Genomic DNA, 13,875 nt, shown 5'->3' on the forward strand with positions numbered 1-13,875 from the left:
TTTCTCTACCAACTTTCTTCAAAATAGAGAATACACTATCTTTATAACCAAAAAATAAATTAAGATGAATTGAGATGTCCTTTCAAGAACCATTTCCCTCACACCTGTACTCACTCATATGGAGTTCACCCCTCCCCCACAGCACTGAAAATATTTGCTAATTCATTCATTTTATTCATGCCACAAATACTTGCTGATTGCTTCAGTGTGCCCAGCATTGTTTTAGGTACTAGGAACACAGCCATGAAGGAAGAAATTGAACACATTGCCCCTTCTTTCTGTTATTTATACTTTGTTAGGGAAGAGAGGCAAGAAGACATTCAAGAGCCTAACTATCAAATAGTGAATAAATATATACTATGATCAAAATGGGGTGATGGAGGACTTCTAGGTGGCTAATTTTGCTTGAGATAGTCAAGGAAGTTGTTGCTGAAGAGTCTTCTGTGAATAATGAAGAGGAAGAGAGAGAACCTTCCAGTTAGAGGTAACAACTAGTGCAAAACAAAACAAACCTGCAGCATTAAGGAAGATCCATGTTTCCCTGTGGCTCAAGCACAGTCTAAGGGCAGGGAGGTGTTGCCTTGCAGGGCTTGAGGATGAAAGCTTGCATCTATGATCAAAGTTATCACATTTTTTTCCCAACTGATTGTTTTATAATCTCATTACAAACATATTTGAGTCCAGTGTCTTAGTCTTCTTCATATCTGCCCAAGTCCCTGACACATGACAGGACCTCACTATATACCTGTTGGATAAATGAATAAATAATTGAATGAATAGTCTTTGCATTGATAAAAGACAGAATGTTCTTTGAAATAAATGTTAGGCTTTTAAACTTTCGTTTGCATGATCACCGTTCCTCTCCAACATACACAAACACACACACATGCATGCATTCCTGAAATTATAATTAAAGGTTGCTGTGTTAGCCAGCTTTTCATTCCTGTGACCAAAATACCTGACAAGAACAACTTAGAGGAGGAAAGATTTATTTTGGCTCATGATTTCAGAGGTTCAGTCAGCTGGCTTCCAAGGCAGAAATATCATGGCGGAAGGGTGTGGCAGAGCAAAACTGCTCAGATGGCAGCCCAGAAGCAGAGGGAGAAGAAGGACTAGGGAGAAGATAAACCCTTCCAGGACTTGACCCCCCTGACCTACTTCCTCCAACAAGGTCCCACCTGACAGTAGTCCATTTAACCATCAGTAGGTTGATCCAACAAATGCAGTGGTCAAAGCCCTCACAAACTAGTCATGGCCTAAAAGGTCCACCTCTGGATACATGAGATTTTTGGGAACTTTCCAGATAAAAAACATAACTGTTGGAAAAATGTGGTCTAATGTACAAATATCTGAAAAGTTCAGAACATTCTAGTAATAAAGCAAGAAAAGTAACACTGACTAAGCAGAATATAAGGCTTCAGGAAGCCCAGGTTCAGAGTTATTCGAGCTTGGGGTTGAATACCAAGCTTACTCTTTCCCAACTGTGGGATGTTGGGTGATGTTCACAGTCCCTCTCAGTTTCCACACCTGTAAGATGAGACCATACATGTTGATGTGGTGACCAAGTGCTGTAGTTTGTTCTCAACTGAGATGGTCAGCCTGGGGACTTAGGACTTCCATTTATAAAATCAGGACATTCCCAGGCAACCTGAGACAAACTGATTAATCTACATACTGATTAGTCAGTGTTATGATGTGTGCTCATAAGCACTTAATTCTGCCTGGCACATAGTAGGCCTGCAAATGACAGCCATGAATACAATTTCTAGTAGAACCAAGCACTGCCCCTAATTCAATGGAGTTAATATACAGAGGTAGATGCTGTTGACCTCATTTTTGTAGGGAAAGATAAAGAGACTCAAAGAAGTTAATGACCTATTAAGGACACAAAAACTAATAAAGGAGCTAGGATTCAAACTCAGGGTCTGCTTAGCTCAGAGCCAAAGCTCTTTCCTTTTCACAGTGCCACAGCCACTGAGGCCAAGTGTATTTTCAGCAACCAAAACAATTCCAACAGTTCTCATTTTTGTGCTATTTTCCCAAACTATAAATGTTCTCTTTTAGAAACAGCATTGCAAAGTAGTGAGACTGTTGAGATCATTCTGTGAATGTGAAGTTTTGAGAGCACTTAATTGCTGGTGTGGTGATAAGGCACATTTCATTGAAAATTATCATCAAAAATTATGTGGGGATTTTTCTTTTCTTTTTTTTTTTTTCCACACAAGGATTCAATTAAACAAGGAGGCAAAGACATCTCTGACTGCACAAGGAGATAATTTGTCATATACATATCTTCACTTGATGAGATTATCAATGAGACTTTTGATAGAGATTACTGGGCGGTATTCAATTTCTCTCTGAATGACTTCCTTGTAGGTACACGTTGTCATGCTTCTGAATGGGTTTCACTCCAAAATGCTCAATATCATAAGTCAAATCATCAAAACAGTATGTGCTTTTGGCTGTGTGCTATTGAGCTGGGTTTGAAGATCCATTATTGTTGGAAATGCGTTCATCTTAACCACATCACATGGTTCTTGCAGGCACTGCTATGCTGGCTTGACCACAGAGGGTTCACAAAATTCAATTACCACTTCAATAACACTACTGGCACTTGCTGAGCTCTGAATAATGAAGAATTCTCTGCTGCCTTCCAGCTGAGGACTGTAAATTACTGTTACATTAAGCCAGCTGTTCCAGGGATAATCAGGAGGTGCGAGGGGTAAGGATGGCAATGTTCTGCCAGTGTTTCTCAAGAATGTGTGTCTTTCTCACTAGGACAAGAAAGCAAAGGTCTGAATTGTAGCCCAGGGAACTGTGCAAAAGAATATACAGTTGCATTCTAAAGGCAAGGTTTCACAGAAGGAACAGCCCTCCAGTTCTACTGGAAGGAGTTTGGAAATAAATATTTTATAATCCAAGAAGATGTTGCTTGGACTTATATTTTATTAGCAAAATATGAGAAGCAGGCTCTGCTTGTAACATAAATTCAGAAGTTTGGAGGAGGTTACAAAGTTCTTAACTTGGGTTAAATATGGGTCAATATGCTCCAAGCTGACCCAGATTTATCCTGATGAAACAAGGCCACCCACAAGATCCTTGAGGGACCTTGGCACAGGAGGGCCCAGTCAGTGAAAGTTCTAGTGCCTCTGAAAGTTCAGCAGTGAGAATCTTCTCTGTTCATTTGTAGAGAATCTTTTCTGTTCACAGCCCCCAAGAAAGAGGACCCAATCTAAACTACAAAATCTCCCCAAATTCCATGTCATTCCATCTCATATGAGGGTTTATGTAACGACTTGAAGACCTCCTGCTGGAACCCTTTTGCTCTCAACACAACTGGCCGCTCCCTCTTTGGGCTCAACAATTACCATCACAGTAGCTGAAACACCATATCTCTGTTACCTGCTTTCGAAGGGGCCATGTTTGATTTTTTCCCCATGCTTCACAGGGTGTTTCTCAGACTTTTCCAGCAGGTCTTCGCAGTTTCTCATGTGAAGGTCAGCTGCTTGCCCGAGTCCTTCTGTAGCAGGCATGTGGAAGTGGAGGCTGCTGTACCCACTAAACTAGAAGATGCCCAAATATGCAGAGGTAGAGGTTTCAGAAACCTCCCTTAAGTCCTCCTTCATTTAAAGAGGCACCTTAGGCTCCTCTGTCCACAAGACGAGGCTGTTCAATTCAGCAATTTCTGTGGCCCCAACCATATTAACACTTACGGGGATGCACTGAATGTATGTCATGCACTTGCAAAGATTATTTTTATGACCTTATTTTTCCTCACAATAACCCTCCAAGATGAGCACTATTGTCCCATTTATAGATAAGACTACTGAGGATTCAAATCCAAGGGGGCCTGACTACAGAGCCCAAATTCTGTAGCGACATATTGCCAGGATCCACGTGTTGGAGGTGCCTTCCTCCTCTTTTTATCTTTTATTATAACAAGTATTCTAAGAATCTTACTGTAATGGAAGTGCTTCTGCTTTTTAGATTGGTTCTCCCAATTATATCACTGCCAGAATGATGCCAGACCCAATATTGCCTCTTTCCCAGAACCACCCTACCTTTCTTCCACATGCCAAGTGTCTATTGGATTATGGGAGTAAATGAAGAGTCAAGTAGGGTGGGTGGTTCTCGAAACTAGAGGACACAGTGAGAAAAGGCTAACTTTGTACACTATACTCAGGCCTTTGTGCCTCACCAAAGAAGGGGATTCTTGAAAGACGGATGCTTCAGATGAATTTTCTGTGTTTTCTTAATATTCTCTTACTTCATCTGCACAATCTTTTTTAAGGATTACATTCCAATGCCCAATCTGTTCTCTCAGATAACTCTACCCCTTGCCAGCAAAGCTCCTCAATCTCACTTAGAGGTTTACAAACTGAAGTGCCTCAGGCACTGGCCCAAGTAAACAGAGCTTCTCCTCTACTTGGTGCTGTTTGACTTATGAGAACAGGACTAGATCAGAGAGACCTGAGAAAGAGGCACGGAGTGAATGTCTCATTTTCAGACATCAGAAGGGTCAGCTGATATCTCCCTGGATGTACCTAAGAAAGGAGACTACCGCAGAGCAAGGATTGATTTTTTTCCTGGAAAACGAGACAAACCCAAACCAATGAAATACAGCCTATTCTGGTATCATGAAAAATGCTGTGTCTCCTTTTGGTATGACTTTGACCTCATCCTAGAATTATTGAAGGAAGACATTTCGAGGCCTTCATAGGTCTGATGTATATTCTGCCTTCCTGGTGGGGTAGCTCCAATTCTTACCAGAGGGTTTCCATCCCAAATATCTATTCACATACTATCTCATTCAATGCTCATAACCACCCACTAAGTTATTAATTTTTCTGCCCATTTGACTCCTTAAGATCACTGAAGCCCTTTCAGATTTTAGTTAATGATTCTGGCATTTGAGAGAAAAAACATAATTGGTAAGCTCAAAAGAAATAATTTATAATAAGCTCATTTGAACTATCATTCATGTTTCCTATAAATGACTTAAGCTTTTAATTGTCTTGCTTTTCCAAAGGAATAGAAAGGATAGCAGTGATTGTGTGACTTTTCCAGAAAGCTCTTCACTCTCCCTTAGAATATTTAGAAAAGACACTCTCCATTAAATGGATATCAATGGCTATCCTACATATAGGGCATGTCTATTATTCCTCTGTATTTCAAGGCACTTCTACAAACTTTCCAAATCAAAACCCATTTTCCAGACATTTGACCTATCCAAGACAATTGAAGAAAATAGGGTGAGATTTCTATTTTCTGTAAGTCATGCTTCATTCCAATTTATCCCCAATATCAGAGAAGGATAACTGATGCTATTTGGATGAGCTCATTTAAACATGTCAAACTCTTTTCGTGAAGATTAATTAGAATATGTCAGCTATGTTGGTGGCAAAGCCATCTCATTTAAAGACTTCAAGAAGTAATATGCAAAGCAGGATTACAAGCGTTCAATCTTTAACATGACATGCATAAAATCAATATTTCAAGCTCCTTTGGTAGTTACAGCCCAACATGCTGCTGATGAATCGTCATAATGACCTCATTCGGCCCCTCCTGTCCAGTGGGGAAAGTGGAATTTCTCAGCCTTCAAGGAGAGACTCAAAGTCTGGGCAGTTTACAGGGCCTGTGGACAGGCTGATGGTTTTCTAGAAGACAAATGTCAGATGTCGAATTTTCCTAGATGCCATGCCATAATTAGTCCCATCTGTTCCCAAATCAGAGAGCCAATCTTACTCACTGGAAAAGCTTAGGGACAGCAAAGCTTGGGCATGTTCAGAGACCATCCTAAATGATGTTTGACTGTCCAAGAGAGCTCAAGCAGCAGGACTCCAAACATTCCATGTGCAAAAGGCCTTAAAACTTTGCCTGGGAGATCTTACATATCTCACTGAATGAAGGCAGTTCCTGTTGATCCATCTCTCACAGTTTATGAATATTTTTTAGTTTCTGGCCTTTTAAACTTTGTAAAAAAAAAAAAAAAAAACTGAGGTTCTCCTTTATAATATGGATAGCCAAGTTTCCACCATTTCTTCCCCTGGTGTTTTGAACTGAGTATGCTTTAAGGAGAATCCAACAAAGATATGACTTACAATTGACTAGAAGGGTATTCTCAATCAAGGATAATTTTGCTTCCTAGAGAACATGTAGTAGTGTCTGGAAACATTTTTCATGGTAATAATGTGAAGGAGCTATGACTGGCATCTAGTGGGTAGATATCAGGGATAATTCTAAACACCTTATACTGGGAAACCCTCCACAGCAAGAAATTATCTGTCCCAAAATGTTAATAGTGTCACTAATGAAAAGCTTTGCACTAGCATAATGGAAAGAGCCTAAGTTTAAAAACTGATAAAAGCTCAGATTGAACCACAGATAAAAATTCTCTCATATCATGTTCCAGGAGGCAAAGAAAGAGCAGGTTAATTGCTCCAATGTTGAATAATAAGAAATCTCTGAAAAGAACTGTTCCTGAAACTACATATGTGACAAGATCAGGCAAGCCAAAAATCACACATGGCCTTACAGTTGGTCATTACATTACAATATAATTTGGAAAAGTAAATTACAGATGCAACTGGAAAAAAAGAATTGATACCCAAATAGATATCTCCCTTGTGATGCATCATAGCTGACTTAAGGGGCCCCAAGTCTCCAAAGTATTCATTTCTAGAAAAATTGAAAGAGGAGGACAGAAGGGTTAAGATAAGCATTGACTGTGAGTTATGCTTAAGCCACAGTTCAAGGAAGGTCTTGAAATACATGTTTTCATTCATTTTTCTCTTTTTGTATCTCCCCTATGTGAGAAACATGGCACGCACAATTGGCGCCTATATTATCCTCTGGCCAATACTTTACCCCAGTTGCCTTAGTAACTCAATATTTGTCTGGTATGTCACAGCCCCAGTTGGCTGAGGTTTGGTTCAACATCTACTTGTAAAGTTTAGGGAAGAGAGACACCCAGTGGTCTGAATTAACTGAGCTGCTGAAAAGCCATGTTCTGCTTCATTTCATTTGCACTTGAGAAGTGTTTAATAATTTTTAAATCTGATCAACTTTTAATGATCAACAATCCCCATAATAAAAGCTATGGAAACAGAAGAACATGGGTTGGCACACTTACTTTTTCTGTAAAGGGCCTGACAGTAAATATTTTAGACTTTGTGGGCCATATGGTCCCTGCTGAAACTACTTAACTCTGCTGTTATAGAGCAAAAGCAGCATTAGATAATATGTAAACAAATGTGCATGGCTGAATTCCAATAAGATTTTACTGAAAAAGCAGGCAGCAGGCCAGATTTGACCCACAGGCAGCAGTTTGCCAACTGTACGAGAGATAGAATCTATACACTCTTCCAACCTGCACAGGCAGCTGCCCTTTCTGCTCCCCAAACTTTCAAGAGAACTGAATCTCTGCAGAGAGACAAAGCATCAACTTATGCAACTAGTCAGCATGTTCCAGGCAGTGATCTAAGTACCAGGTTCACAACAATGTACAGGACAGTTGCTATGAACTGAACTCTGGGTCCTCCCAAAGTTCAAATGTTGAAACCCTCAACCCCAGTGTGATATATGGAAAAGGGACTTTTGGAGGTAATAAGGTCATGAGGAGGGAGTCATGAATAGGATTAGTACCTTTATAAGAAGAGAGTTTGCTCCTTCTCTGGTCTCTTCTCTGGTCTGCCATGTGAGGATACAATGAAAGTTGTCTGTTTACAAACCACAATGAGGGACTTCATTGGGCACCAAATCCGCAGACACCTCGAACTTGGATTTCCCAGCCTCTAAACTGTGAAATACAAACTTTTGTTTTTTAAGCTTCCCAGTCTCTCGTATTCTGTTATGGTAGCCCAAACTAAGATAGTAATGAAATACATAAAGTATCATAAGTCAAATGATCGTAAATGATGCTATCAGAAAATTTCAAGTGGAATCAGGACAGGGAATACTGAGTTGAGAAAATGTTGAAATTGAAAGGTCACCTAATTCTGTTGTTGCTTTCTGGTAACAGTTAACTATTATTAATATTATCATTTTTATTATGCTTCTAAAATATTTGGCCACTGTCTGCAGGTCAACTCTTGGACCTCAAATGCCAGTTAACATCAGAGAAAATGTTCAAAATATTTTCTATAGGAAAACTGAATTTTTAAGTAAATAGTACATGGGGTTTTTTGTTTGTTTGTTTGTTTGTTTTTATTGTTCTGAGGCCAGTATGAGAAAAACAACCATTATTCCTACTCGGAGAATTCCACATTTAAGCCAGAGGCATAAAAATCCTTCCAAATTTAAGCTCTTATACTCAAGTCTACTCAGGTTTATTCAGATCAATGGCTTATCAGTTCTGCACAAATTACTCCCTAGATCCAGCACTGCACTAAGTCAAGGTTGCCAGATCCTTCACATTGGCAGATAAAAATGAAGTGACCCTTAAATTTATAATCAAGATGTCTGTTCTTGACCTCTAATTACTTCTTTAGGAAATGCCCCCCCAACCAACACACCACACACACACACAAACCCCCACACCCCGACACATACACACATAATCATTCCCTCGAGCATTTTGAGAAGCATCCAAAATAAGCATTCACATATGATCACAGTTCAATCTATTAGCTACTGACACCATTTGAAAACTCTTTACATTTATTCTATCTGATTCTATTTCCATGAGTTAATACTTGTCTACAAAATTGTTTGAGAAGGGTTTTCCTGGTCATGATCAAAAACTCATATGATATCCCAACGCTGGCCAAATTTAATGCATCAGAGGTTCTTGGTTCTGGGAACAGGTGGGGAGAAAATCCCAAACAAAAAACCCTTGACTCATTCATTTATTCATTTATTCAACATTAACTGAGCACCTGCTGCATATAGCAGTGAAACTCGGTGGTTACAAGTAAGTACTTCAGTGTCAGACATACCTGTGTTCAAGTCTTCACCTAGAACCTGCCAGCATTGTGACCTTGGTAAAGTCACTTGTTCTCCCTGAGCCACGGTTTACTTTTCTGTTTAGTGAAAATCATAATAAACCTGTCTCATGCAGTGGGATAATCTTTGTAATATTAGAGCCCAGATAAAAATGCAGCATTTTCATCCATACTTAGCTTCCAGGCTGTAGTTTGGCTCCAGGGATGAACATTTATAATTCAGGATGCATTGTCTTTTTTCAAGCACTCCCAACAGGCCTGCTCAGAACCAAAGCAAGAGCAATCACAGCCATCTTAAGGTAGATTCAAGAACCACTATGGGAAACAGTTTTTCTGTTCACTTCAAACCACTTCACCTTCTGGCTTCAGAGGGTCTTGGCTTGTTTGGTCTGGTCCCTGAGCCTCTTCTCTTTGCCTTGAAGGTCAATATTTGAACCACTTCATTAGTTCTCTTATTTTTGCTACCTCCCCATTACCTCCATCCTGGCTCAAGACACAAGCACTTCTTGTTTGGACTACTTCAAAAACTTTCTAACTGATCTCCTCATTTCTTCTCGAACCATGCTCTGAAGTTTTCACAATCAACCATGTTAATGGTCCATTACACTGTTTAAAATCATTCAGCAGATTATTTCTTATAATTTCATCAGAATCCAAATTCCTTACCTTGGGGTAAAAAAGAGGACTCGACCTTTAGTGAAATCCCTTCTCCCCTTCCATTGAAATAAAGTTGTACCAGAGCTGCAACCTCCAAGCCAGAAAGATAGCTCTCATTGCAGTTGCAGGTGGCCTATGTATTAGTTAGATATTGCCACATAACAAATCACCCTGACATGTAGTGGTGTAGATTTTATTGGTTCAGTAACCATTGTTTATTAATTTATTAAGCAGTTTCTATGGATCACATCAGGGGCAACTCGGGTGGTTCTGGCTCAGAGTCTTTCATTAGTTTACATTCAAGATATTAAACAAACCTGTAGTCATCTGAAGGTTCAGTTAGGGCCAAAAGATCCTCTTCCCATCCACGAATGTGCTACTGGAAGAAAGCCTCCATTCCTTTCTGCCTGATGGCCACAGCATTTGCTCCTTTGTTATATGGATTGGTTTATAGGTGAGCATGTTCATAACATGCGACTGGCTTCCCCCAGAGTGAGTGATCCCAAAAAGAAAGCAAGCAGGGATCCACAGTGCCTTTAATAACCTAGTCTTCAAAGTCACAAACTATCTCTTCCGCTCTTGCCTACTCATTAAAAGTCAACAATTACATCACGTTCCCTTGCAAGGAGTGGGGAATTCAGCTCAACTTTTAAAGGAATTCTCAATAATATTTATGGACGTACTTTAAACCACCACCCTGATGACTGGTGTTTCCACTAGAGTGTGAGCAGAGGTGAGTTTTGCTGTAGGGTCAAGTCCTTTAAGATTCAAGTGGCTTATTTCATGCATTAGTTTTCCTTTCATGACAGGATGCAAAAAAGTGACTAGACCCAGGAAATGGAAAAGTGAAAAGATTGGAGGAATCTGGGTTTCTGAATCATATTGACAAGTGCGTCCCACCCACCAACCACCTTGGACACTAGCTTAAATGAACAATAAAATTCTTTCATGTTTGAGTCTTTACTTTGGGTTCCATTTGTTACAGAAGTTTAGCCTGACCAAATTCACACCTATGGCTTTCAAAGCCCTGCATTAACTAGCCCCTCCTGCCCCTCAGATCACTCTTCTTGGTCCAATTATGCCCTTTTATACCAATATCCTTTCAGTTACCTGAACATCCCAAGGTCTTGGGGTCCTTGCTTATGCATATGCTTTTATCTCTGCTGTCCCTTCCTAACATCGGGACTTGGCTTGATTAGTTACTCCTCAGAAAAGTTTGGGCTGGCCTGTCTCTTGCACTAATCAGTTTGTTGCTTCAGACTAGAGTCTACAGGCTATAGAGTGTTTTTCAAAATCATGTTCAAAACCTTAGCTTCCTTGTCCTATAACACATCCCACCCTACTGAAGTGAGGTGTGGTCATGTCACTTTCTTTACCCAATGAAATGTGAATGTAAATTATATGTGTAATTTCTGAGCAGCAGCTTGAGATGTCCTCTCAGCATATCTACCACAATTTCTGCTTAGGGAGAGAGAGGATTAGAAGGGGAAAGTCCTAAGTTTTTTTGTTTTTTGTTTTTTGTTTTTTTTTTATGTGGTAAAAGTTCCATCCCATTGAATTAATCATTGGAAAGTGAATGGGTGTGTGGCACTGAGTGCACATATGGGCTGCTTTTGTTCCTATGTGACTCAGCAAAGTGTAAAGCAATTGTCATAGAGGGTGGAAGTGCCCCTGCTTGGTGAATTATACTGGCTGGTGTTTATAATTCTTGACACCCCATCAGGTGAAAGGAAAGAAGCAAGAATCCTTGATTCTTCCAAAAAATGATTGGGATACAAAGAAAATTAGAAAATAAAATTAGAAAGAAGATGTACTGGGGCGATCCAAGATGGTGGACTAGAGGGTGACTGCATCTCCAGTCTCTCCAGACCCAGGATTCAAGAAGGGGAGGCACTGAGAGACTTGGACTAAAATAGAGCCATGGGGTGATTTTCCCCCATCCAGTGAAGCGCTGCCCGGGCGGCAGGCCCAGATTCGGGTGGCTTATTAGAGTAGGGCAGGGCAGCTAGAGTCTTCCCAAGCAGCTCTGCGCACTCCGGGGTTGGGCTCCTCCTACAGGGCCAGATTCTCCAGCATCTCGGAGCAGGCCCCCTGGTGAGAGGCTTTCTGCACAAAACCAAGCTTCAAGTCACTGAACCAGGGCGGCGAGTTCCTGCCCCCAGGTTGCTTCAGGGACCAGGACAGGGCAGCCAGGGACTTCCCCAAGCAGCCCGCAGCCCGGCCTCCTCTGATGGGAAGCGCCTTTCCAGGCTAGCTTCTCGGAGCAGGCCCCCCAGTGAGAGCCTTTCCACACAGAGACAACTCCAAGTCCTGGAACCAGTAGCGGGCTAGGGGCAGCTTTCCTTGGAAGCACTGCATTATCAAGTTACTCCAAGACTTCAGGCTACTGAAGGCAGGAAGGTGAGACACTGGAAATCTACAGGGACACTATAAGCCAACAGATGAATTCTGCAATATCACAGAGGCCCACTGACATCTGACCAATATGAGAAAACAAGGGAAGAAAATGTCCCGAACAAACCTAGATACTATATCAATAAAACCCAATGACAGCACAGCAGAAGAAATGTCAGAAAGGGAGTTCAGAATGTACATAATTAAAACAATCAGGGAAGCAAACGAGGAGATGAAAGAGCAAATGCAGGCATTGAAGGAGGAGATGAAAGAGCAAATGCAGGCATTAAATGATCACACTAATAACAGTTAAAGGAGCAAATACAAGAAGCAAGAGATCATTTCAATAAAGAGTTAGAGATATTGAAAAAAAAACAAACAGAAATCCTTGAAATGAAGGAAACAATAAACCAAGTTAAAAACTCCATAGAAAGCATAACCAATAGGATAGAATACCTAGAAGACAGAACCTCAGATATTGAAGACAAAATATTTAATCTTGAAATCAAAGTTGACCAAACAGAAAAGATGGTAAGAAATCATGAACAGAATCTACAAGAATTATGGGATATCATGAAAAGGCCAAATTTAAGAATTATTGGGATTGAGGAAGGCTTAGAGAAACAAACCAAAGGAATGAACAACCTATTCAATGAAATAATATCAGAAAATTTCCCAAATCTGAAGAATGAAATGGGAAACCAAGTACAAGAGGCTTGTAGGACTCCAAATATACAAAATTACAACAGACCCACACCAAGGCACATTATTATGAAAAATAACTAACATACAAAATAAAGACAAAATTTTAAAGGCCGCGAGAGAAAAGAATCAAATTACATTCAGGGGAAAACCAATAAGAATATCAGCAGATTTTTCAATCCAGACCCGAAAAGCTAGAAGGGCCTGGAACAACATTTACCAAGCCCTGAAAGATAATGGATGCCAACCAAGAATCTTATACCCAGCAAAACTTACTTTCAGATTTGACGATGAAATAAGATCTTTCCATGATAAACAAAAGCTAAAGGAATTTACAAAAAGAAAGCCAGCATTGCAGAACATTCTCAGCAAAATATTCCATGAGGAAGAGATGAAAAACAACGATGCAAATCAGCAACGGTAGGAACTAGCCTAAAGGAATAGCCAAATAAAGGAGAAACCAAATCATGTCAAAAAACAAAAATGAGTCAAATGACTGGGAATACAAATCATATCACAATAATAACCCTGAATGTTAATGGCCTGAACTCATCAATCAAAAGACATAGACTGGCAGAATGGATTAAAAAGAAAAATCCAACAATTTGCTGCCTGCAAGAGACTCATCTCATAGAAAAGAGATACCCACAGACTAAAGGTGAAAGGATGGGAAAAAACATACCATGCACGTGGACACAGCAAAAAAGCTGGAGTATCCATCCTCATTTCAGATAATGTGGACTTCAAACCACAACTAGTCAGAAGGGATAAAGAAGGACATTACATACTGCTTAAGGGAAGCATAAATCAGCAAGACATAACAATCATAAATATCTATGCCCCGAACATTGGTTCATCCATGTACATCAAACAAATCCTTCTCAAGTCCAGAAATCAAATAGACCACAACAGAATAATACTAGGTGATTTTAACACACCTCTCTCACCGCTGGATAGATTGTCCAAACAAAAATTGAATAAAGAAACCATAGATCTCAATAACACAATCAACAATTTAGACTTAACCGACTTATATAGAATATACCATCCAACAAAGAACGAACACACTTTCTTCTCAGCAGCACATGGATCCTTCTCTAAAATAGACCATGTTTTATGCCACAAAGCTACTGTTAGCAAATACAAGAAGATAGAGGTACTACCTTGTACTCTATCAGAT

This window comes from Sciurus vulgaris (genome assembly GCF_902686455.1).
Source record: "Sciurus vulgaris genome assembly, chromosome: 1".
NCBI classification, from domain to species: Eukaryota; Metazoa; Chordata; class Mammalia; order Rodentia; family Sciuridae; genus Sciurus; species Sciurus vulgaris.